The sequence below is a fragment of the Balaenoptera ricei genome, chromosome 16 (assembly GCF_028023285.1).
Source record: "Balaenoptera ricei isolate mBalRic1 chromosome 16, mBalRic1.hap2, whole genome shotgun sequence".
Taxonomy (NCBI): Eukaryota; Metazoa; Chordata; class Mammalia; order Artiodactyla; family Balaenopteridae; genus Balaenoptera; species Balaenoptera ricei.
In genome coordinates this window covers 6,531,421-6,558,445 of record NC_082654.1, presented here as the reverse complement: position 1 = coordinate 6,558,445, position 27,025 = coordinate 6,531,421, and the positions used below count along the sequence as shown (strand labels likewise).

At 41.4% G+C, this 27,025-nt stretch overlaps 1 protein-coding gene across 6 annotated transcripts in view; it reads right to left on the bottom strand.

Annotated features, from left to right (window-relative positions):
* Window positions 1–26,736, bottom strand: part of DHX32 (DEAH-box helicase 32 (putative)) — a 73,430-nt gene extending 46,694 nt beyond the window's left edge. For 2 of the 6 annotated variants that reach the window (XR_009498069.1, XR_009498070.1), the window contains exon 1: window positions 8,508–8,849. The gene's annotated coding sequence lies outside the window, so the exon portion shown is untranslated. Of the gene's footprint in view, window positions 1–8,507; window positions 8,850–26,574 lie in introns of those variants that run through there. The other 4 variants (XM_059900753.1, XM_059900755.1, XM_059900752.1 and 1 more) reach the window with 2 other exon arrangements.
* Between the last annotated feature and the right edge of the window lie 289 nt (window positions 26,737–27,025).

Sequence of the window (27,025 nt, the reverse complement as noted above, 5' to 3'; positions counted from 1 at the left end):
GTTTTTAAAGCATATGGCCTGAAATTTTGGTGAATCACCACAACCATCAACTGAAATATTTGTGCAAGCTCTTGAGTTTTCCCTTGAACCACATACCCAAACCACAGATTAGCTCCTTTTGCAACATTTATTAAGGCTGTTTCTTTCTTGGTGACTTGAGAAGAGGGATTGTGTGGAAAATCACAGAGCTGCACTGAGATTCACATAACAGCGTTCTCACGCTTGCTCCAGCAGACACCTGATCTTTCGGGCCACTTGTAAATAACCAGTATGAGGAGGCAACATCCCTAAGTATTAGGGAACTACTGAACTATCTGTACTACTTACTGTCTTTCCCCCATATTTTCAGTCTCTCTACTTGAACCATTATTGAGCTATACCTTCTTTGGCAATTTCCAGAGTCTGAACCCAATTATATGGGTACTCGGTTAGCAATTAAAGGCTGCGTAGATAACCAATCACTTTCTGTTCTTTGGGGGTTTTATGCTTTTAAGAGTAACATCTGATTGTATTTTACTACAGGTATTATTCTTAATCTAATTAAGAATTGAGTTTTCTCTATTCTCTATTCTCAAGTTTTCTCATCTTCAATGCCTATATTTTCATGGCTTCCATTTTCTTATTCAACCAATACCTGAGTGCCTACTAAGTACCTGCCCTGTGAACATGGGGGTGACACATGTGAACAGGCAGGGCTGGGTCCTGTCCTCATGAGGCATATAGTCTAGCTGAGGATGAAGGTGAGGTGTGAAACAAAGACTCTTAATCTTATAGTCAAGTAAGTAAAAGAAGGAAAAATGGCAGGTATAGAATAGGAAAAATAAAAAGACCCTGGGACAGGTAAGTTCATAGATGAGACAAGGGCCACATCACAATAGACTTGATATGCTATGATAAAGAGACTGTGTTTTATTTTAAGTGCCATGGGTCTAACTCACCGAGTCATTTCTTGATCAAAATTTTTATTTTTTTACTCTTTTTGCTTTTCTTTACAATTTTCCAAAATCTAATGTATTACTCAATTTTCTAAATATTATCTATAATTTTTCTAACACCTACCTTCAATTTTCTTAAAGTTATTACTGAGATCAAGTTCTAAAAGAGTTGGTGACAGTTGAATGTAAATGGCAGAATAGAACAGATAGTGGGGTTATGAGCAAGCTTACCAAATAGGGCAGTAAGAGAAACCAATGAACCATTTTCATGTGAAAAATTATAAGAATTATTAAAAACTAAGTAACATTTCTTGACTTTGAGTGTTTATAATTATTTTCACTTAGGTCTGGGAAAATAGGTCTCTTCTATGATCTAAGTCACAGCCAATCCTTTTTCATCTCCATTGTTTAGGGAAAGGGTTCTTTCCCTAAACACACCCAGACTTTGCCTTTTAAAAAATTATTCTTTTAATATGACTCCCAAATTTGTTTTGACACTATTTACCAATGCATTTTTCTTGAAGAATCTGTGCTAATTTTTATTGAAAGTTTTAAAGTAATTTAATATCTATTTAATGTCTCTTCATATTCTGCAGAACAGGAAATTATTTATTATTCAAATGTTTGCAAACAGGATCAAATAGACAATCAGTAATGTCTTAAAAATCCTAGAACCTAAGGATGAATCTTCTATAATACTAATATCAAAAAGTTATACTTTTGTCAGTTATATTTAAAAACTAAGATATTCCCTAGTGTTGCAGATTTCTGAATCTCCCAGGAAAAACACAACCTTAATAAAGTAAACCCTGATCTCCATTATAAGAGTACAAATGCTGAAAAAATAAAGGCATTAATTCTGTCCTTTTACAGGCGCAGGTCAGCAAAAGGAGACATCTGCCTACGTGGAACCTTTGGAATGAAGCTGTAACACTAACACAAACACTCACCACACGTACTCAACACATTTACTCAGGTTTTCACTTTGTGTCCTCTAGCTCTAGGTTTATGATAGACTTCCTTAGGTCAAGATCCGTTTCGGAGCCATCCTTGCGAAGTCTACAATATATAGGGCTTTGCACAGATTATGTGATCAATAAATATTATCTGAAATAATAAATGATATACTTGTGAACCACGATTATAATGTTTAGAAGAAAGAAGGTTAATGAGGCATTACGAGTGAATAATAACTCTTCAGGATAAAAGGCCATTATTTTTTTTGGAGAATGGGATCATTAGTCCCATATTCCATGCCAATTCTATTCAAAGTGCTTGTTTGCGGCAAGATAAGGAGCTTAAACCAGAATGTGAATTAACTCACTGCTCCCTTCACTGAAGAAGTCTTGCTGTTAAACTGAAATAAACAGTATGATTAGTGCCATAGTCTATTTACATGCTGGTACCAGCTCCTAATCTCACTGCAAACCAGTAACAGTTTGTGGACGGGCACTGGTCTGCAGACCACACTTTGAAAAGAAAGGTTCTATACAACCACTGAAGTTGGACTAGTACTAATGATAACAATAATAATGATGAGAATTCTACCAATTAGCCTTTACAGAGTGCTTACTGGGTGCCAGATGCTATAAGTACTTAAGCACTTTATATGGATTACTTCATTTAAACTCTTAAGGACCCCATGAGGGTTTACTTTATTATTTCCATTTTTTCAAATGAGGGAATTTAAGCCTTCAGGAGCTTAGTTAATTTATTCAGCTTTGAGATGCTCATCTGTGGTGCTGCAGGTGCTGAAGTCCTGCAGTCTGAGCTCAGCTTCGCCCCAGGTACGTGTACAGCGTGCGCTTAACGACATCGTACCACACTGCTTCCTGACTGCGCTGAAGAATGTGGGCTCCCACTGCAACACTGTGGGGTGAAGAAATACTTGATATTATGGGAGATGTCAGGCAGGGTAGTCTGCAAAAAATACCGTAAAACAAATAATGTGCAGTTCTTTTACGGGAAGAAAAACATAGCTGTAATCACCCACGTGAAGTTACAGTCAAATACCTAATATGTAAACTTTATTTTCTAGGCGTGTTATATTTTAATTGAAACAATGGACTTAACGTTACTGGGATTTTTAGAAGATTACCCCTTTGCTTTCCTTTGTTTTAATTGGCTCAGAGCTCCCAAAAAGCACATCCTACTGGTTTCTAGTATCTACTTAAAACCTTTCTTGAACAAGGTAAGGTAAAAATTCAGAACTTATTTTAAAAACCTTATTTCTAGACTCCTAAAGTTGACTTTGTCTTGATTTTAAGTAAGTAAATCAAATTAATCAGCTACTTAAAAATACTCAAATGAAAAATGATTCACTTTTAACTCAATATTGGCTCATACCAAATACAGCTTGAATAACCAATCCTGCACAATTAATTTGTTAAAGAATCCTACATTCTGCTGGTAGTCTGCATCTACAGAAAGACTTCCCAAGCTCAAGCAATGCTTATGTATCATAATAACATATTACTCCCCACATATAAGTTTGTAAATCAAGGGTTTGGTTAGACTCTCAAATGGCTGGGTCACTCAGTGCTTTTCAATATTATTTTGGTGATTTTTTTAACTGAATAATATTCTAAAAACTAACATTTGAGTAAAAGCAGAGTTAATGAAGTATGCTAAAATATTAATTTGGCTCATGTATGTAGTCGAGTTAGCTATCTGAGCAAATGGGTGGGAGCCAATCACAGCTGAAATCTAAAGAATAGGTTACTGCTGGCCTCCCCGGGGAAGTCAGCGTATTTATTGGAGCTCCACCGCACACGAAGCCAACTTTGACCCATTTTTTTTAAAGACAGTATTTGCTTGAGGCATTATCATATCTCCTGGAGTTACATTTTGCTCTAAACGGAGATCATGAAAAAACCACAAATCAGGAAGTTTTGTTCTTTGCGAACAAAGCAATGGGTAGCCGTTTTGCATCACCTTTAACAAAGCAATAATAAACTGATAAACTGTGTTGTGTGCTCTGGGGCAGGTGGAGGGAAGCACTGGGCTGGCCAGAAAGTTCGTTCTGGGTTTCCCATAGGTGCTATGGAAAAACTCGAACGTGCTTTCTGGCCAGCCCAGTGTAATCATTTCAGGGAATGCTGGTACATGAGCCCTCTAACAGCAGGCATTCTGTTTTATTAATCTTTCCAGATTTTCAGCTTACTTTTCTGGTCCCTCCTCTTTAGTCTCCTTGTGTTCTTCCACCGCACCCTGCTCCTCATACAAGATATCTGTGTACCCCAGAGTTCTGTCCTTGACCCTCTTCTCGTTCCACACCATCTCCCTGGGGAATCTCATCACATTTTAACTTCAATTACTGAATGCTTCATCCAAATTTCTATCTTCATCCCAGGCGTCTTTCTACAGTTCCAGACACACATGTCCAACTACTGCTTATGGGACACCCCAACTCAGATGACAGGCAATTGCAGTGTTAACATTCGGAACTGAGCTCATCATCTGCCCCATTCCTTACACTCCTGAAAAAGAAAAAGATGTCTTTCCTTCTTTCCTGTTCCAGATTCAACAATTGACAGAACAATCCCCCCTCAGCGGGGAGACAGCCCTGGCTTCTCCCTCACCTTCACCCCCTCCCCAACACCAACTCCGCCTCTCTCAGCCGTCCCTCCTCCTGATTCCCACCAACACCGCCTTAGTTATGTTAACATTTTTTCACGGGATTACTGCAAAATCTCCAATTTTGTTTTTTTCTGCATGTACTTTTGGCTCTCCATCAATGTCATTCACAGGCTGCCAGTGATCTCCTTCAAATGCATAACTGATCATGTCACTGACTCAAGTACTTTTTATTGCCTTCAAGATAAAACCTCACTCCCAGGTTCTTTCTGATTTAGCCTGCATTTGCCTCTCCAGCCTCACTTCCTTCCACTCCCTTCTAATAAGTTCTCTCTGCTCCAGCCACAGTGAACTTTTGTCTAGAGTTGGCCTCCCATGCCTCCCTGCCTTTGCTCAAGCTCCTCCTCTGCCTAGGAAGCCCTCCTGCCCCCACATACAATCCATCTGGTCATTTCCTAGTCCCTTTATGAACAGCGACTCCGGAACCGAGGAAGCACCTAACACACTATGGATGCTCAAAATAAATGTTTGCTGTATGCTGGAATCAATAACAGCCCTCTACATTTAATAAATTCTTTGCAATATACAAGGTATTTTCATTCATATCTATAATCACATTTACTTTATTTCTATTCTCACAACTTGACTATTAGACAACCATTGCAGGTTTTATTATCCCCAGTTATCAATGAGGAAATAATAGCTCCTGACTTTCCCAAGGTGGCAGACCTAGAAATTAATGCAATCATCCCTGACTAAAGGCTTGTCCTCTTTCTATTATTATTCTACTTAAATTATCAGGTACATGCCGAAAACCCACTATGAGCTAAAAGGAATACAGAAGAAGCCTAGGTCATGGACTTAGCTCTAAAATGTTTAAACTAATCAGAGGCCAAGACCCATACACAAAAAATGAAAGAAAACTCTACACGAAAGTAGAGTGTGTGTGTGTGTGTGTGTGTATATATATATAAAACAGTCAACAAAGACCTATTGTATAGCACAAGGAACTATACTCAATATTTTGTAATACCGGTAAGGGAAAGAATCTGAAAAAAAAAAAAAAATATATATATATGGCTGAGTCACTGTGCTGTATACCTGAAACTAACATGAAACTAACATGATATTGTAAATTAACTATACTTCAATTAAAAAATAATATTCTAAGAAAAAAAAGAAAGTATAGTATAGTATAGGGATAAGTGCCAAAGCGCCCCCAGTAGGAAAGAGAAATGCATTCAGTGGGCAGTCCCCTAACCTGGAAGACTTCCCAGATGGGAACTGTGGGTGTGGGTGCCATGGCTCTGTAGCCCGATTATACTACGAATGATTGAAAGAGCTAAGAGATGGGCATTTCTTGAGTCCAACAATTTGAGTGCAGACCATGACAGGTCTGGAGAACAGAAAGGAAACAGCAAAAATGGAAATATAATTGTTTTCTGCCTTTGACTGAACTCCTTATGAGTTTCAGAAAGTAACAGAGAAAGAGGAAAAAGTATTCTCACTCTGGCAAAATAACAAACAAAAATCCAAAAACAAAAATGAAAAACTTCCTCTGACTTAAGATAGTAAGTTTACTAAATGGAAATAACACATTCATTTGCTTTGTTTTCTTTCCTTCTTTCTTCTTTTTTAAATCATCCTACTCGGATTAAACAATGTTAACTTCCTACTGGAGTTACTTTTACTTTGAATTCTGATGTGGACAAGAGATTTAAATAAGAAAAACAAAGGCTACTCTTACTGGCTACCTTGCTATTCCCTGTGACAGTGCTTTGGCTTGCTACATTTAGTTGAGCATCAATCAGCAGAGTAAATAATAATGTAACTATTCTATCCAGTGATGAGCTTGGAAACTTTTTTAAAAATCAGGACTTCATTGTTTTTAACTTGACCACCAGTAACACCCTGAAAATGACAGTGAAAAGAAACAGAAAACAAAGTAGTAGAAAATCCCCAAAGGGACAACCAATACCTTTACCATTCATCTCTACTCCTAGGACATTAGCAACCTTCTGACCTCAGGATATTTCCTCCAATAATAAAGCGCATCCTTTACCTAGAGCGATTTCTCTAAAGCTCTTCTCACTCATTCAACAGACATTTAACAAGTACATTGTACTAGGGCTGGAGGAAGAGAAACTGAATGTTGTCCCTGCCTTAGACATCTTTGTACCTTCCCCTCCTCCCACTCCCCCCACCACCACCAGTCATTTCTTCCATTGGTACACTATCCCCTAAAATCCAATGTTGCTTTTCAGTTGCCAAAGTCACCTGTTACCTAAAATATTTCAGTGCAAGAGTTCCTCAATGTCAAGTTCATAACTACTGATAAAATCATTCATCTATAATACAAAGTATTCACCAATGCATAGCTCCATTTTTCCAACCTTAAAAATCTGCATGCAACTACTAAACTCCTGAGTCCTTGTTACTCTGGCACGAAGATCTACAATGTTGCTTCTTATTTTTAAATACAAATGCCTAATCCTTTACTATATGGGAAATTTTAACCCTACTTCTTTTTTTTTTTCCTGCTAATAAAAGCCAAGTTTTCATCACTATCTTATCACATTGACTAAGATATTATTAATGAGCACCATTATGTTTGTTTCTTGGATGAAAAGACCAATTCATGATTTTGCTAATGATGTGAAAACTAGAGTTTGAAAAGACTGTACTACCAAAGTACTGTTGATCTTAGATGCTTTCTGTCTAAAAATCCATCCCCTGTCTCTACGTAACAGGAACAGGTATTTAAGGTACCATGAAGTGTTTACTTTCCAACCTCAATTTATTACTTTAATATTTTAGCTTATGAATTACGGATTCTGTATATACCACACTGCTTGTCGATATCCACACATAAACCTTCTTGCTGTGACAATTAATCTGAAAATGTCCCCATATAGTCTGGGAGGGGAAAGCCTAATTTGGTGGAATATAATAAATGTCCCTTTTCATCACAGGATATATGCTTCTCAGGTTCAATTAACCTCTGAATGATTCTAAGAGAAAAGTAATTCTCCTTGATGTTCCTTGTCTACAGAGTGGAAATCTCTCTAGCGGCAAAGAATGAGTAATCACTTACATGGCCGCAAAAGGCCTCTTTTCATTTCCCTCAAGTACTGTCTAGAGCAGCAGGAGGAATTGATGGAGGGGCCATAATCTCCAGCATGAGTACTAAATCAATCATGCCATTTTCCTCCCACCTGCACTTTCAATCTCGTCCTTTTCCTTCTCTCTTCTCCATTTTTCCCTCCTCCTTACAATCGTTTTTCTTAACCTACAGCACTCTCCCCGTGGTTTGAATTTTTACAACCTACCAGATAAAATCCCTGGTGACCCTCAAAGCTTCCTTACCTGCATCAATGTTTTAAAAACAAATATTAGGAAAGACTACGGTGTGGGATCACGTTACACTTGTTTCACATACCTATAAAGTTTTGGTACAGAACGTGTGGGCTGATGCCACAACTCAATCGAACACCGGGAGGGATGAAACAAACACACACACACACACACACAAAAACTAACTCAACCGGAAAGATCCGACTCGGGCCACCGCCTGAAATGTGACACTTGGGATGACAGTGCAATGCGGAGTGAAGTAATTCTCCCGGGTTTCAGGATACAAGGGACACACTCGGCCCACTGCTGACGACAGAAGAGGCTCTCATCTGCTCCATGCTTCCCGCAAATGTGACACGAGTGACCCAACTCTTCCCTCCCAAGGCGGGGCCGGGGCCCAAGCCCCCAAACCCCACCCCCGCGGCCGGGGCCCCCTGCTTGGAGGGCTGGTGTGCACAGGTTCGCTCCCCGCGCCGAGACGCGGCTCCGGGAAGAGCGGGGGGAGGCCGCCTCCTCCGGAGCGTTTTACGAGTCGGGGCGGGGTCGTCCCGGGCCAACGGGCGGGCAGGGGGCCCTAAGCGGCCGCAACAGGTGCGCCCGGGCCGCCCACCCACCCCTCCCGCCGCCGGGCCCGACCTTTACCTGCAGCGGCGGCTCCCGAGTCCGGGGAGGGAGGCTCAGGCCCGGCCGCCCTTCCCCGCGGGGCAGGCCGAGCTCGCCGGATGCACGGACCGACGGACCGACGGACGCCTAGGGTCGCCGACGGAGGGCCAGCAGGCCCCCAGCCGAAGGCCCGGGCACCGGCCCCGCCGGGGGCGCGAAGGCCGCCAGGGAGGGCGCGACCGCCCGATCAGGCCTCAGGGGCAGAGAGTCTTCAGCCGGCGACCCCGCCGCCACCCTCGCTCAGTGCTCCGGCGACGCGCGGGTCCTCGCGGCCGCCTGCGTTGCCTCGCGGCTTTTGGTCCCTCCCTCTCGCCGTCCTTCGTGCCCCTCCTCCCCCGCCCTCCGGGTTGTCAGGGCAACCGGAGAGACGCCGGCCCTGGAGGAGAGGCTTTAGGAGGGGCGGCGGCGGCGGCGGCGGCGGCGGCGGCGGCGGCGGCGGCGGCGGCGGCGGCGGCGGCGGCGGCGGCTCGGGGGGCTCGGCCCGTGGGGCCCCAGGAGCAGCTGACCATGGAGCCCCAGAGTAAGAGGGCCGGGACCAGGGCCGGGGCGGGCGGCCGGGCCTGTCCGGAACGGGTGTGGGCGCCCTGCGCGCGGCTCCGCAGGCTTTTAATGCTTTTGACATGGAAATACGGTCTCCTTCTCGAGCTTTCTTCTCTTGGAGAGACAAGAAGGGGGCTAAGTCCTGCCAAGTGTGTCCGCCGGGAGCCGGAGGGCCGGGTGAGCTCGGTAGTGTGGGCAGGAGGATGCAGCGCCGCCAGTGTGTTCCTGCCTGAAATGACCCCCAAGCAAATCCATTTCTTATTACTATTACTGTCATTGTTGTTGTTATTTTGTTTGGTAGTTTGATTCATTAACTGTAAATAGCCATTCTGCTTCTAAAATGTCAACAATTAAACATGCAACAAGGCTAGGTCTTGTATTTATTGGAAGAGATCCCGTCCTCTTCCCAGTGCTCGGAGATTTGAAGGAGAAAAAAATTTTTGAGCTTTGTCCAAGACTGTTAAATTCGTTGCTAGAGGTTCTACGAGGTAGGCTTGGACACAAACACAAAGTTACGATTTCTTTTTCTGTTTCCCACATTGTTTGACAAAAGGTGGGCAGTCTGGAGTTATCAGATCTAACACAAGCTTTAACTTACTGTGTTGATTGTTGTTGTTATTATTATTATTATTAACTACGACTACTACTACTCAAACCTCTCTAGAAGGACAGTGCTCCGTCCTTCTTTCCCAAGCTAATGTTTTATTACTCCTTTTGTTCTTAAAATAAGAACAGTGTTTTATATGGATGGACACCAGAAAGCCCTTGAACTTTTTTTTTTTTTTAATTAATTATTTATTTATTTATTTATGGATGTGTTGGGTCTTCGTTTCTGTGCGAGGGCTTTCTCTAGTTGCGGCAAGCGGGGGCCACTCTTCATCGCGGTGCGCGGGCCTCTCACTCTCGCGGCCTCTCTGGTTGCGGAGGACAGGCTCCAGACACGCAGGCTCAGTAGTTGTGGCTCACGGGCCGAGTTGTTCTGCGGCATGTGGGATCTTCCCAGACCAGGGCTCGAACCCGTGTCCCCTGCATGGGCAGGCAGATTCTCAACCACTGCGCCACCAGGGAAGCCCCCTTGAACTTTTATAGAAGGATGCAGTTTGACTCTCAAAACCAAGTCATCTTTTCTTGCACAATTTCAGAAATGAAAGTACTCAGACCAAATCCATTCTCTGGGGTATATGCTGACATTATTAAAGTTTCCAAGAAGGTTTTTAAAAACTTTTGCCTTTCTTTTAACTCACTTGCTGAGGAGAAAACTTGCAAGTTGAGAGAGTTGTTTAAGTTGATTTTATACAGTATTCTGTCACTTGCACTTGTAACTCTCTGGATTCCACATTTTATCTAACCTATTGAAAGAAATTTACAACAATACTAAAATTTTTGTTTCATTTCAAACTGATGCCAAGGTGTGTATGTTTTCTCTTTAGAGAAGAAATAAATCGAAGTGAAATACATCTTTTAAAACAGTAACTTTATTTCTTCAGATTTGTTACTGTTTAAATGTGTAAACTATAACTTTCAAGTCCATCAGTGCTCAGACTGTTTATCCACTCACTTGTTCATGGTATTCGTTATGCTCCAAACACTGTCCTAGGGGTGGAGGATTGAACAATGAATAGGACCATGTTGGCTTTGGTTATCCCTGGAAAACTGAGCAGACACTTGCCCAAGAATTTCTGAAACCTCTCTGGGGTCTGAGATTGGGGAAAAAGAGATGGGCAGAAAGCTTCCGGTAGGAAGCAATAGTAGGCCTGCAGAATGACCCAGCAAAGAATGAGGGAAAGGGATTCCAGACAGAGGGAATCCCTTGGGTATAGGCCCTGAGACCTGAGAGAGCAGTGTGGGTTTGAGGCTCAGAGTTCAAAGATCAGTAAAGCTGTAACTGAGAGAAGCCAGAGGGGTGGAGGGGAGGAGAAAGAAAAGAGACAAGCCTGGAAAAGTGAATAGGAACCAGATCCCAGAAGCTCTGTAAAACTGTGAGAAATTTATTACTGCTATGAATTACACATTTATATCTCATCTCATTGGATTTTAAGGTGGAAAATATTTGTTAAGGAATCTATGCCTGGGACACAACTATAAATTTATTCTTTCTCACATACTCTCAAATGCTGTTATCAATTTAATTTTAGATAATTCAAACAATAACCATTTATGATAGGGAATTCTTTCACAGCCTAATAAACACCATTTCGGGTGTTAGTAAATATTTAAAAGGACAAGATTACATGATCTTTAAGGTCCCATTTAACTTGAAGATTCATACCCAACCAGATTTCACCTGAGACTCAAGTTGCTATTTTATTCTCTCAAAGGTATTGGAGAATGCCATGGCTATGATATTAACAAATATTACAGTTATAGGGTCACCATATATTGTTGTGCCAATGTTATCTGACATATTTTAAGCCTCGTGTGTACGTGGTACCTTTTGTTATTGAGGGGTTTCAAATAGCATTTTACAAGGGTAGTTGAGTATAGCATCAGTGACTTGATTAAAAGGAAGGCTCCTTCTTAATTGTTTTTAAGGATTAAACATATATCTAAGGACAACACCAAGGAACTACTAGGAATAACCCCCAAGTCAGACTTATCCATTCTGTTTCCACACACTCAGTTTTCTATTACTTTTAGCAATGACCTTTATTAACTGAGTCATTAAAATCCAATAAACTTAAACTCTTCAGATCCCACAGCTGGATCATACTCTGGCACTAGGCAGAGGGTGACAAGGGCTACCACTGTTTTACAGAATGATAATAAGTCAATGATCGAAGAAGTGACTCCTCGGGGAAAGGGCAAATTAAATAAGCTCACAACCTTGGGCTGTTCAGAATGGTTTTGGCTCTTGGCTTACACATTTACATCTTTTTTTTTTTTCACATTTACATATTTAATTATTTTCTTCCTAAGCTAACAACACTATTGGAAAGCTAACCCATGTATGAAATAACATGGAAAATGTACATCAAATTTCTTTTTTTTTTTTTAAGAAAATATTTAAGTTCAACAGTACTATCTCTTCCCTAAGTTTTAGTGAGTGACAATGCCAAGGGGTAGCTCTGGGGGTCTTTAACCCTCCCCCCCCATGATCTTCCCTAGTCCACCAAATCACCCTAAACAAACACATAATCTGAATTTTTAAATGTGTATATTTATCAATTGCAGCATCAAGATAACTCCCCAGCTCCCACTTACAACCATATTGCCCCCTGTCCCCTAAACTCTCCCTATATAAAATAATCTGGGCCTAGTTTAGGCCAGGCAGCAGTTTCTTGATACACACCTACCTTTTAAAAGAAATGCTAAATGGGATTCTAAGTTATTCCAATGACTAACAGACTGAGGCATATCCTTAAAGGAGTGAAGACTTCTTTCTCCAAACCAGTTTTCCCACTGGTCTTCCCCATATTTGAGTAGGATTTCACCACCTTCCCAGTTACTCCAGCTGGAAATCTGAGAGTCATCCTTAACTACTCTCTTTTACTCGCCACCCCTCCTACTCACCCCACCCACCAGAATGCATGTTTATTTTATTTTTTATATATCTTTATTGGAGTATAATTGCTTTACAATGTTGTGTTAGTTTCTGCTGTACAAAAAAGTGAATCAGCTATATGTATACATATATCCCCGTATCTCCTGCCTCTTGCGTCTCCCTCCCACCCTCCCTAGCCCACCCCTCTAGATGGTCGCAAAGCATCAAGCTGATCTCCCAGTGCTATGCTGCAGCTTCCCACTAGCCATCCTTTTTACATTTGGTAGTGTATATATGTCAATGCTACTCTCTCACTTCATTCCAGCTTCCCCTTCCCCCCTTGTGTCCTCAAGTCCATTCTCTATGTCTGCATCTTTATTCCTGCCCTGCCACTAGGTTCATCAGTACCGTTTTTTCAGATTCCATATATGTGCTAGGTCCATCCACCTTATTCCAAATAACTCAATTTATGGCTGAGTAATATTCCATTGTATATATGTGCCACATCCTCTTTATCCATTCCTCTGTCGATGAACACTTAGGTTGCTTCCATGTCCTGGCTATTGTAAATAGAGCTGCAATGAACACTGTGGTACATGACTCTTTTTGAATTATGGTTTTCTCAGGGTATATGCCCAGTAGTGGGATTGCTGGGTCGTATGGTAGTTCTATTTTTAGTTTTTTAAGGAACCGCCATACTGTTCTCCATAGTGGCTGTATCAATTTACATTCCCACCAACAGTGCAAGAGGGTTTCCTTTTCTCCACACCCTCTCCAGCATTTATTGTTTGTAGATTTTTTGACGATGGCCATTCTGACCGGTGTGAGGTGATACCTCACTGTGGTTTTGATTTGCATTTCTCTAATGATTAGTGATGTTGAGCATCTTTTCGTGTGTTTGTTGGCAGTCTGTATGTCTACTTCGGAGAAATGAAATAGGAAGAATAGAAATAGGAAGACCTATTTAGGTCTTCTGCCCATTTTTGGATTGGGTTGTTTGTTTTTTTGATATTGAGCTGCATGAGCTGCTTGTAAATTTTGGAGATTAATCCTTTGTCAGTTGCTTCGTTTGCAAATATTTTCTCCCATTCTGAGGGTTGCTTTTTCATCTTGTTTATGGTTTTCTTTGCTGTGCAAAAGCTTTTAAGTTTCATTAGGTTCCATTTGTTTATTTTTTATTTTATTTCCATTACTCCAGGAGGTGGGTCAAAAAGGATATTGCTGTGATTTATGTCATAGAGTGTTCTGCCTATGTTTTCCTCTAAGAGTTTTATAGTGTCTGGCCTTACATTTAGGTCTTTTCTCCATTTTGAGTTTATTTTTGTGTATGGTGTTAGGAAGTGTTTATTTCACCTTCAGAATACACCCCAAATGTACATCTTTCTCTCCCTCCCTGCTGTAATCACTGATACTCCAAGCCATCATCTTGACTAAACCATGACAGGAGGCTCTGCTGATTTCTGCATGCCCTTTCCCCCAGCTGTGCTCACCTGAGAGACAGAGTAAGCTTTTCACAATACACAGGTCATATCAAAAAGCCCTCCAGAGTTCTTATCTAGCTGCTTCTTCAAACCACTGTGTACATGATCTTGGATACATTATGCCTCAGGCATATTGGTCTTTTAGTCCCTTAAACATCTCAAGGTCCTTTCAGGACTGCAGTTCTTTGCACAAGGTTCTCCCTCTGCCAGGGATACCCCTCCATCCTGCTCTGGCAGGTCTGATTCAGTGTCCTCTGGTTTCAGCTTAAATGTCACTCTTGTTGAGTAAGCTCTGACTCCCTAAAGAGGGTTGGGCCCCTCTCTATGTTATTCCTATCTCTGCTGTGATCGCAATCTGTAATTCTTCTGTTAATTTTCAAAATCTGTTTTCTCCGCCGGGGTGTAGGGTGGTGGAAGAGGGCCCTGTCTGCCATTCTGTCTCCAGTGCTTAACATGGAATGAGCCCCAAACAAGCATTTATTGAATGGATGGCACTGCTGTTAACACCTGGGTGACTAATTTTATTTCCTTAAGAGCATTGCAGTGTGCTTAAAAAGAAAACCATTTTACTCTATAACAGAAAGGGCTGTGCTCCAGTGAAATTGAAGTACTTCTTGTGGAGTACACTTTGGGTAAAGTTCATTTAAATCAGGTGCTTATAAATGTTAGGTGAATTACAAGTATGGCATTCCTTTTTCTTCACTAGCTTAAAAGAGGTGTTTTAAGTATCTCATTCTATCCAGTAAAATTAAGGAAATAGGAAGGTAATCTTATTTGGGGTACTAAAGGACTGCCAGATCATAGACTCAACAAAATCTTTGCACTGCCGTGGAGTACTTGTTCATTAATTATCTGAGAGACTGGTAGGAATTTAAGAGTAATAAATTACTTAAGCCCAGGAGTGTTTTTAAAAGTCTGTGTAGGGGCTTCCCTGGTGGCGCAGTGGTTAAGAATCCGCCTGCCAATTCAGGAGACACGGGTGCGAGCCCTGGTCCGGGAAGATCCCATATGCCGTGGAGCAACTAAGCCCGTGAACCACAACTACTGAGCCTGCGCTCTAGAGCCTGTGAGCCACAACTACTGAACCCATGTGCCGCAACTACTGAAACCCACACGCCCTAGAGCCTGTGCTCCGCAACAAGAGAAGCCACCACAGTGAGAAGCCCACGCACTGCAACGAAGAGTAGCCCCCGCTGCCCGCAGCTAGGGAAAGCCCACATGCGGCAACAAAGACCCAACGCAGCCATAAATAAAAATAAATAAATAAATAAATAAAAATAAATCTATTAATAAAATGGTAAACTAATTTTAAAAAAAGTCTGTGTAACAATTTTTTGTCAAGTAGTCTTAGTCTCTAAAGAATATTAATCCTATCAATTAGGTTATAATTCAAAGGTTATTATTAAGAAATAAAGGCTTATATAAATCAAGTTTAAAACTTAAAAAAAATTCAAAGCAACACCTTTTAAATAGCTGTAGTTTAAAATCCCCATCAAAATACTAAAGTTCAGTGCAGTCCTGACCTTGGGATGCTCAGCCCACAGGGCGGGGCAAACCGACTTTATGGGTGCAGCTGTGTCTCACCAAAAGCTCAGCATTATCCCCAGACCAAGTCTATACCTGATAACTTGGATTTCACCTCCTCTTGACAGGAAAAGGAAGCACTACTATAGCCTGCTTGGTCTGGGGAATCTGCCCAGACACACCCAGGAACCGAACTAACCCAACCAGTTTACTGCAGGGGCTTTGTGCCTAAGCATCGCCCAAGAACGGCCTGAATGACTCATTAAGTACAGAAGGTGGTGCAAAGTCATTAACAAGCAAACAACTCACACCAGTGTTCTGTGCCTTTCCCTGCTCACAGCGCTGGGGCAAGCCAGGGGCAAAACTGGAGATGCTTATCCTTGGGACCCTGCAGAACTCTGGGGACATTTCTCTCCTGGGCGGCAGAAAGAAACGAGGAGGCATTCCTTGCTTTCAGATCCCTTTAGCTGTGACCCGCCCCCTTCCAGGTTGTCAGGGACCCTTCCTTGGCCTCACCTTCTTGGGAGGGTCCTCTCATTCTCATACTTTCCTGCCTGCTTGTTTCTGCCGGGAACCTACTCACTGCCCATCCATGTATCCATCCTTTAAAACATCTCTATAACGTTACCATCTCTTAAAAATGTTGCCTGTTTACCCTCCTCCAACCCAAATCAGAGTTAATTTCTCCCTCGTAGGCACTGTGTCTGCATTTTATTACTACTTTTATTATTCTAACACGTTGTAATTGATATATATCTATATGTTCAACCCTCCCATTAGAAGTTAACTTGAAATGGATTAAGGGCTTAAGTGTAAGACCTGAAACTATAAAGCTAGAAGAAAACATAGGGAAAGAGCTCCTTGACATAGATCTTGGCAATGGTTTCTTGGATATGACACTAAAAGCACAAGCAACAGAAGCAAAAATCAGCAAGTGATTAGTTTGACCACATCAAACTAATAAGCTTCTGTACAGAAAAAGAAACAATCAACAAAATGGAAAGGCAACCTAAGGCAAAGAAAATATTTGCAAACCATCCATCGGTGAGGGGCTGATATCCAAAATATATGAGGAACTCATACAACTTAATAACAGAAAAGCAAACAATCCATTTAAAAAATGGACAGAGGACCTGAATAGACATTTTTCCAAGGAAGATGTACAAATGATCAACACATGAAATGATGTTGAGTGCATGAAAATGTGCTCCACATCACTGATCCATCAGGGAAACGTGAATCGAAACCACAGTGAGATACCACCTCACACCTGTCAGAACGGCTGTTATCAAAAAGATAAGAGTTAAGTGTTGGCAAGGTTGTGGAGAAAAGGGAACCCTGGTCCACTGTCGGTGGGAATGTAAATTAGTACAGCCACTATAGAAAACAGTGAACAGTGTGGAGCTTTCTCAAAAAATTAAAGATAGAACTACCATATGATCCAGTAATTCCACTTCTGGGTATATATCTAAAGGAAATGAAATCAGGATCTTGAAGAGGTATCTGCCCTCCCACGTTCATTGTAGCATAATTCACAAGAGCCAAGATACGGAAACAACTTAAGTGTCTGTCTGTGGATGAATGGTTAAAGATGTGATATATATGCATGATAGAATACTATTCAGCCATGAGAAAGAAGGAAGTCCTGCCATTTGCAACAACATGGATGGAACTTGAGGGCATTACACTAAGTAAAATATAAAATAAGTCAGAGAAAGACAAATACTGTATGATCTCACTTATATGTGGAAGCAAAACAAGCTGAACTCATATAAACAGAGTAGAGTGGTTACCAAGGGCTGGCGGGGTGGAGGAAATGGGGAGATATCGGTCAAAGAATACAAACTTCAGGTTAGAAGTGGAATAAATGCTGGGGATCTGATGTGTATGGTGACTATAGTTAACAATACTGTATTGTATGTTCAAAAGTTGCTGAGAGAATAGATCTTAAATGTTCTCATAACATGCAGACAAAATGTAATTATGTGAGGTGAGAGAGGTGTTGCTGGACCTACCATGGTAATTGTTTCACAGTTTATAAGTGTATCAAATTATCAGGTTGTAGATCTTAAACTTTCACAATATTATGTGTCTATTATATCTCAATAAAGCTGGGGGGAAAAGCTGTGAGGTCATCATTTTCTTTCCTGGAGCTCTCTAGAGTACTGGAAAGAAACTAACTAGCCCTGTTATACCAATTACTTTTACTAAAGAGTTCTAACACAGCAACTATTTGGTTATCCTGAGCCTTGCTTTATACAGGATTGGATTGTAGGTAGTTGGTTTATATTTTAAGTAACTTTTTTTGCCACTGTAAGCAATGGACTGCCAGGGTCCCTTTACCACTGGGGGTCATCAGTGTCTTTAAATCAAATCAGATTGAAGAAACAATTTTAGATAATCCAGTGCCAATTCAGAAGACAAGTCCTAAAGGTTCTGTTCTCTGGATCCCACTTTTGTATTAATATTTGTATCAATTAGGGTTTAATCAGAAAAGCAGAACTACTGTGAGTGATACAGGATAAGGGGTCTAGAACAGAGATTAGACTTTGTATAATTGTGGGAGCTGGTGAAGAAGTCAGTGCAAACTGTTGTCTCTGTGACTCACGCTGGGCCTGATGGTGCTCCAAGCTGGCGGGACCAGCAGTTGGGAAGGAAAGCTGGATATGAAGGTGGGAACAGATTGGAGCCTGCCAAGTCAAACTGGAACCTGCAAGGATAAACTGGAGCCCATGTCTGTCTCTCACCACCGGCAACATCAGTGATACGCATGACCTGCGAGAGAGCTGGCCCCCTTCCCTGAGGAGCCCTGCATGTGCCTGGCACAGTGCTCTGAGAACTTGAAGGAGGAGATCTGTCCACATTTCAGCTGCTGCTTCCCACCAACAAGGTGAGCAGCCGATGAACAACCACATGAGCCTGGTGCCCTGTACCGTCCTCTAGAGAGTAAAAAACAAAATGGGAAATGCTGTTCCACCCCCACTGCTAAAGCTCACCTGTGTGACCCAGAGCCGAACAGGGAAGGGAATTCTTCAGTGTAGCTAAATTGGCCCAGTACAAAACCACCAAACCCTTTAGCCCATTTATCAGATTGGGGAAGTTCCCTTCTAGTCCTAATTTGCCAAGGTATTATTTATTTATTTTTAATCATGAAGAAGTGTTGGATTTCATCAAATGCATTATTTCCTTTTTTTCTCTATTAGTGTGATTTACATTGATTGTTTTTCAAATGTCAAACTAAACTTGCATTAATGGGATAAACCCCATATGGTTATGGTGTTTTATGTGGTGAATAGAGTGCTGAATTTAATGTTCTATTTTTTTTTTTAAAGAAGTTTTTTTTTTTTTTTTTTTTTTTTTTAAAGCACTTTTCTTTTTTTTTTTATAGCTACTTTATTTATTTATTTTATTTTATTTTTGGCTGTGTTGGGTCTTCGGTTCATGCGAGGGCTTTCTCTAGTTGAGGCAAGTGGGGGCCACTCTTCATCGCGGTGCAGGGACCGCTCTTCATCGCGATGCGCGGGCCTTTCACTATCGCGGCCCCTCCCGTCGCGGGGCACAGGCTCCAGACGCGCAGGCTCAGTAGTTGTGGCTCACGGGCCCAGCTGCTCCGTGGCATGTGGGATCTTCCCAGACCAGGGCTCGAACCCGTGTCCCCTGCATTAGCAGGCAGATTCTCAACCACTGCGCCACCAGGGAAGCCCCTAATGTTCTATTTTTTAAAAGGATTTTTGAGCTGTATTCATATGAGGGATTGGCCTGTAACTTTACTTTTTGTGATTTCTTAGTCTAGTTTCAGTATCAGGGTTATCTTAATCTCAAAAAAATGAGCTTAATCTCAAAAATAGAGGCTGTATTCCCTCTATTTTTGTTCTCTTTCTGTCTTTATTCTCTTAAAAGGTTTTGTAATGTTGTAATGTTGGTGTTATTTCTCCATTACATTGAAGAATATACTAGTGAAACCATCTGTAACTGGGGTTTTTCTTTGTGGGGAAAGTTTTTAATTGTGAACGCTATTTACTTACTAGATGTAGGGGTACATATACTTCTATTTCTTAGTTTTGGTAAGTTGTGTCTTTCAAAGACTGAGCTCTTTTAATATAAATTATCTAATTTATTGCCATAAGTTTGCTTATAATAAAGTCTTATCTTTGTAATAGTATCTATAGGATCCATAGTGAAAACCCTTTTAAAAAAATTTTATTTATTTAATTAATTTATTTTTGGCTGTGTTGGGTCTTCGTTGCTGTGCGCAGGCTTTCTCTAGTTGCGGCGAGCGGGGGCTACTCTTCGTTGCGGTTCGTGGGCTTCTCATTGCAGTGGCTTCTCTTGTTGCAGAGCACAGGCTCTAGGCACGTGGGCTTCAGTAGTTGCAGCCCACAGGCTCAGTAGTTGTGGCTCACGGGCTCTAGAGCTCAGGCTCAGTAGTTGTGGCACATGGGCTTAGTTGCTCTGCGGCATGTGGGATCTTCCGGGACCAGGGATCGAACCTGTGTCCCCTGCATTGGCAGGAGGATTCTCAACCACTGCACCACCAGGGAAGCCCCCATAGTGATAACCCTTTTAATTCCTTATGTTATTCATTTGTGCTTTATCTCTCTTTTTCTTGTTCATTCTTGATAGAGATTTATATTAGTTGTCTATCACTGCATAACAAATTATCCAAAACTTAATGTCTTCAAACAACAAACATTTATTATGTGTGGTAGCCAGACTTCTAAGGTGGTCCCCATGATCTCCATGTCCTGCTGTTACACCCTGTATAACCTCCTCCCTCTGAGTGTCGGTGGGCTCTATGACTTGCTTCTAACCAATAGAACATTGTGAAAGTGCTGGATTGTTACTTCTGTGTGTGTGTGTGTGTGTGTGTGTGTGTATGTGTGTGTATGCATGTATCTATGTGTACGTATAGACATATATACATTTAGATATATAGATGGGGAGGAGAGAGAGAGAGAAAGAGATAATACACACATAAATTAGACTTCATCTTGCTAGCATGCACTGGAGACACTCTCCTTGCTAGTTTGATGAAGTGAGCAGCCATGTTGAACATGTCCAACTGCAGGTGGCCTGTGGGACCTGAGGTTGGCATCCAGTCCACAGCCAGTGGAAAGCCTGGGTATTCAACCATACAGACACGGTGAAATGAATTCTCTCAGCAACTTGAATGAGCTTAAAGGTGGATTCTTCCCTGAATGCCTGCAGATAAGAATTTAGCCCAGCTGATACCCTGACTGCAGCCTTGTGAGACCCCGACAGAGACCCCACTTGAGCTGAACTCAAATTCTTGACTTGCAGAAAATGGGGGACAATAAACTTGTGTTTTCTTAAAATGTTCACATGTGGTAATTTGTTATGGAGCAATAAAAAACTAATGTATTATCTCATGTGGTTTCTGTGGGTCAGGATTTCAGGAATACATTAGCTGGGGGTTCTGTCTTGGATTGTAGTCAGTATGTTGGCCAGGGATGCAGCCTTCTGAAGGCTTGACTGAGGCTGGAGGACCTGATTTCAAGATGGCGCACTCAACATGGATGGCAAGTTGGTGCTGGCTGATAGCAAGAGACCTAGTAACTGAACACGTTAACCACTCTATAGAGTTGCTGGAGTGTCCTCACAACATGGTACCTGATTTCACCCAGAGTAAATGATCTAAGAGAGAGCAAGGTAGAAGCTGTAGTGTCTTTTATAGTCTAGCCTAGGATACCATACTCTGTCATTTGCATTATTGTCTTAATAACAGGTCAACCCTCTTCAGTATGAGAGAGGACTACACAAGGGCACGAATAGCAGCAGGTGAGAATCATTGGGGGCCATCTTGGAGGCTGGATATCATAGAAATTATAAATTGTGTTATTCTTTTTAAAGGCTTTTATATTTTATGTTTATTTTCATATTTTTACATTTACATTTATATTTTATATTTATATTTTCTCCATTATGCATTTGTTTTCTATTTCATTGATTTCTGCTTATATCTTTATTTCCATCATTTAAATTTGCTGTTCCTTTTAAAAAGTTTTTTGATATAGATGCTTACATCATTGCTTTTAGCCTTCTTTTTCAAATAAATGTGTTTAAGGCTGTGAATTTCCCTCTGAGCCCCAATTTAGCTGAATTCCACAAGTTTTCTTTTTTTGTAAAGTTGTATAGAAGTATGACATATGTATAAGAAAGTACACAATATTAAATCTCCAGGTTGATGAATTATCACAAAGTAAACACACTCAGTTACTAGCACCCAGATCAAGAAATGGATTACCACTAGTTCTTTTAAAGTCTGAGTCTCATAGTATTGCAAACTGCTTTAAAGTTCATATCTGATCATTTCAACACCTGAATCACTTATGAGGTTTGTTTCTCTTTTCTGTTTTTGCTCTTAGTTTTCAGTCATTTCATCATGTATCCTGGCATTCCTGGTAATTTTTGATTGAATGCTTGGCATTCTTTTTGAAAAATCATAGAGGTTTTGGTAGACATTATCCATAGAGGATCTTATCTACTTTTGGTTGGCATTTAGGGTACAAATAAATCACTGTACTTTAGTTGAGGGCAGTCTATTTTCAGTTTGCCCTTATTCCTAGGATGTAGCCAGCCAGTTCAGGGATGTTAGCTGAAAACCTGGGGTCTTCACTAGTGCCCTTCCTTTTCAGCAGGACTTATATTTCAATTTTTGATCCCCAGCACCATGGTATTGCCAAAATCTCTGCTTGCCTATGGTCAGCAAACTCCTCAAGGAGGAGTTGCTGGGCTAATTTCTCTATGTACCCTTTTCTCTAGGATCTTGGCCCCTTAAGCCTTGGTTGTTTTGGCAGTCTTCAGCTCCAGTGTTTCTGTGTGGCTGTTGAAGCTCTACAATACCACTTTCTACTTGTCTTTCCCCAGCTGTGAATCAGCAGATTCCCCAAGGACCAATGTAAGGGAAATATATGGCCAACCTCAGTGCTCTTTTCTGCTCTCTGGGACCTTGGGCCCAAATCTTGTCTACATTTTTGGACCTTGATGCCTTCGTACAGCTGTTTTTTATATGTTATCCAGTTTTTGTGCTTTGTGGAATTATTAGTGTGATACCTGCTGGAAGCAGAAATTGGTAATTTAAATTTTAACAGAAGATCCTTAGACATTTAATTCAAAAGAATTAATCAGTTTTCAATATTTGTTTCATAGCCTTCTATTTTTCTAAGATCTGAAAACATATGTAAAAAATTTATTAATCCAGCAGCAATTCCTATCTTTTAATCATTCAATATGTAGTTCGCAAGTGAAAAAATGAATAAATTTAATACATAATGTCTGTGTCTTCCAGTTTGTGATCAAATAGCATAAGTCCTAGTTAATAAAGATAACTTGAAACTTCAGTAGATGATATTTTTTGTGCTAATTCCTTGAAGATTAAAAGAGACTTTTATAACTATTTTATGTACATTTCATAGAAAGCACTTTTGATGGTTAAAAAATTATATATATCAAAAAAAAGAAAAAAAAAATTATATATATCAAAAATAAAGTAAGGCCAAAGATGACTAATGGGATGGTTTCTCCGGGGGAAAGTAGTCTCTGCTATTTTTAATATTTTATCTGTTAATTTCATTTAGAATGTGTTCGGGATATTCCCTGAGTTGGCTAAATGTGTTACTTCAGCCTTTTTTTTTTTTTTTAATTGGAGTACAGTTGCTTTACAATGATGTGTTAGTTTTTGCTGTACAGCAAAGTGAATCAGCCACACATATACATATATCCCCTCTTCCTTGGATTTTCTTCCCATTTAGGTCACCACTTCAGCCTTCTTGAATCTACTCAGATGGTGGTGGTCTCTTATCTCTTTCTCTGACTGGCTTCCTCTCTACTCTGTGCATATTTTGTGATAAGGACACCACTAGCTCCCAACTATATATCATCAGTTCCAACTGCCCAAGGAGAGACTGAATTTTCTTTCTTAATTTGAATTGTAAAATCCAAGGGCAGGATTCTTATTAGAGCAGCTGTATCGTGTGCCCACCCCATCATGAAGGATGGAGGGGAGGGATGTCCGTGACAGCTCGTGCACAGGGAAGGCTGCAAGGATCTGGAATGTCAGGGCGTCATCAGCCAAGGTGACTGTGCAAAACCACAGTGGTTCTCTACTGTGTCCAGTGGGTCGGCTACTAGTTGCTGTGGTTCATTAGAGGGAGGCCTGTTCCTCATTGATCATCTCCTCCAAAACTGTTACCATAGGTACAGCAGCTCACTCTTCATTGACTTACTTCTAAGGTCCATTCACAGAAGCAGGGACTTTTTTTTTTTTTAATAACTCAACTGCTTTATCTTGCTTAAGGTGACAAAGATGAGTACTGCTAAAAATCAAAGCATTATTGCTGTCAGGTCTTGCTGATCAGTATAAAATCACCTCTTATTCTTTTATTCAGAGCACTTTAAACCTAAAGGTATTCAATCTCCAAACCAAATTTATTAAAAAGTCTCCGTTCTTCCCATTTCTCAGAACAAAGTCATCATGACAGTGCTCTTTAGGAAATTCTCTGGGCTTGTACCTACTTTCGTGTCCTCCAAGGTGAGAGAGTCAAACTGAACTTTAAAAAATCTTTTCTACAGATTATCATGATGAATTTAGTCAGGCACAATGAAATCTAAGACACGAAGTAGCCACAGTATTCTCCCTTTTTGGTCTGTAAAGTGAAAATGACTTGTAGTTCAATTTACTATATAACCCTAAGAATGAGGCTGATCTAAGTATCATAACCGTGGCATCATAGCCTACAGCATGGGAAATGTTCACTTACGCCACAGCCTGCTTTGAGCAGGCACTCTCGATACACTGCAGCTTTGTCTCTTTCACCATTAAAGACCAAATATGACAAAGTTCAGGACAAAACTTCCTGGTTTAGTTCAGCAACTGTGTGATTCAAGTGAACTTCGAGTATTTGGAACATGTCAACTTCACAGAAGGTTGTGTATCACCTGTCCTGATGGGATAAATAATGAGGTCTGCATCCTGCCTTCCAAGGCTCAGGTACTTCATGGCAGTCTGTTTTGGGGTTAGTAGTGCCCCCCACTGTGAATTATGAGGTGGGATTTTCAGATCTTTAAAGGAATAACAATTGCTCTTCAAGACTGGCATTATCCCATTTGTGCTCTATATCTACATGAATATGCAGCTTGTCTTAAATTATGCTTCCTAATATTACAAATATGTATTACATTTACACAGAGATACATAAATATGTACTTCTTATTTTGAAACTTTTCAGAGTTAGAAAGTAGTTCAGAGTCATACAATGAATACTTTTATTCCCTTCATGGAGATTTGATTGTTTACATTTTGCCACACTGGATTTCTCTTTCCAACTCTCTCTCTCTTATTCTCATTCTCTCACTCTGCCTCTCCCCACCCCCACTCCCTGTACACACACACACACACACACACACACACACACCCTTTTGCTGAACCATCTGAAAGCAGTTGCACATATCACGATGCTTCAGTCCTGAACATGTCAGCACGATATTCCTAAGAACTAGGACATTCTCCTGTGTAGTCACGATACAATTAATACATCCTCCAAACTTAACGTTAATAATATCTAATATGTGCTCCCTATTCATATTTTCTCAGTTGCCTTAATAATGTCCTTTATGGCTGTCTTTTTTCCTTTTCAAGTGACCAGAACCTAATCCAGGATTATGCACTGCATTGAATTGTCACATTCCTTTAGTCTTCTTTAATCTAGAACAGTCTCCCGTACTTTTTTTCTCTCATGACACTGACAGTTTTGAAGCGGCCAATTGTCTTTACAGAATGTTCCATGCTAGATTTGTCTGATTGGTGCCTCAAGACATTTTAAGTCAGATACTTTCTCAAGGAATGTAACATTACACTGATGTGGTGTCCCTTCCATTGCCTCATATCAGGAGGCCCATGATACCAGTTCTGTGTACTATTTTGATGCAGTGTCATTGCTGCAGCTGAAAAGGAAGAGACTAATTTTCTGGAAAGCAAGGGAATTACGTACGAGTTGGGGAATCTCTGTTAAGAAGAGAAAAACTAGTTTCTCCAGGTTGTCAGGACTGTGCTACAAGAGCCGGTCAATTCTCATTGCTTAAGCCACAACTTGGTGCTTCCTACCATTGTAGGTACAGGACATCAGGGAGGCAAGTAGCATGGAAATGAAAGGCATGCCTGTCTTCTCTAAGAAATCTCCTCCTAGGGCTTCCCTGGTGGCACAGTGGTTAAGATCCTGCCTGCCAATGCAGGGGACACGGGTTCGAGCCCTGGTCTGGGAAGATCCCACATGCCGCGGAGCAACTAGGCCCGTGAGCCACAACTACTGAGCCTGCGCTCTAGAGCCTGTGCTCCGCAACAAGAGAAGCCACTGCAATGAGATGTCCGTGCACCACGACGAAGACCCAACGCAGCCAAAACATAAAAAAAAAATTAATTAATTAAAAAAAAAAGAAATCTCCTTCTAGCAGAGGAGAGAACCTGACAGATATGAAATTATTTTCCAGTGGGATAAGACAGTGTTTTTCAGCTTTGGTCCAGGGCATAGATATGAGCATGGCAAGAACAGTGAATCAGTGGCTTGTAATTGGGCCAGTGCCGCTCTCTGTATCTGTTTTTACTGCTTCCGAATCTACACTTGTGACTCTAATTAGGCCTGTCTCCTTGCTGCCTTGCACACTCTCCACAGTCACTCACCTTTTTATTCCTTCACCCGGTGCCCCTGCCCTCCAGTGCTCTCCACTATCTCCACTGGTAGCCAGCCTCTAAGACGACCCCCAGGACCCCTCCCCCTCCAGTGTTCCCACCCTGGTCCCCTGCCTCATTGCGCCAAGGTTGGCCGGTGTGGCCAGTGGCGTGTGGCAGAAGTGCCGATGCCGCTCCCTGCGTTAGGTTGTTTCTGCCTCGGGCTGATCTTCAGCCTCTCTCTCCCTCTTGCTTTTTCTTACTCTCTCTCTCTTTCCCACCACCTGCCAGCTGCCGTGGCATGAACCCACTCAAGCACCCTGTGGAATGGCTTACCTGGTAAGGAATAGAGGCCTCTGGCTGAGCCAGCGAGGACTGACTCCAGCGACTCAGAGAGCGAGCTCCCAGCCAGATTCTCCAGGCTCAGCTGAGCCTTGAGGTGAGGGCAGCCCTGTCTGACAACTTGACGGCAAACTCACGGAGGCTCCGAGCCACGTCTACCCAGCTAAGCCATTCCCAGGTTCCTGACCCTCAAGAACTGTGAGCTAATGGGTATTTGTTGTTCTGAGCCATTAAGTTTTGGGGTAATTTGTTATGCAGGCTTGGAATCAGATACCATCTTGTATCTGCTACTGTAACCCTGGGCTTTCTGATTCCAGGCTGCACTGATCTCTCCCAACTAGACCTCCTTTTGCACTTTGCTTTCTTTTCATTTTTTCTAGAGTTTATTATTTTACTTTTGAGATAATTAATATAGTTAACAAGTTTCAAAAATCCAAAGTTATAG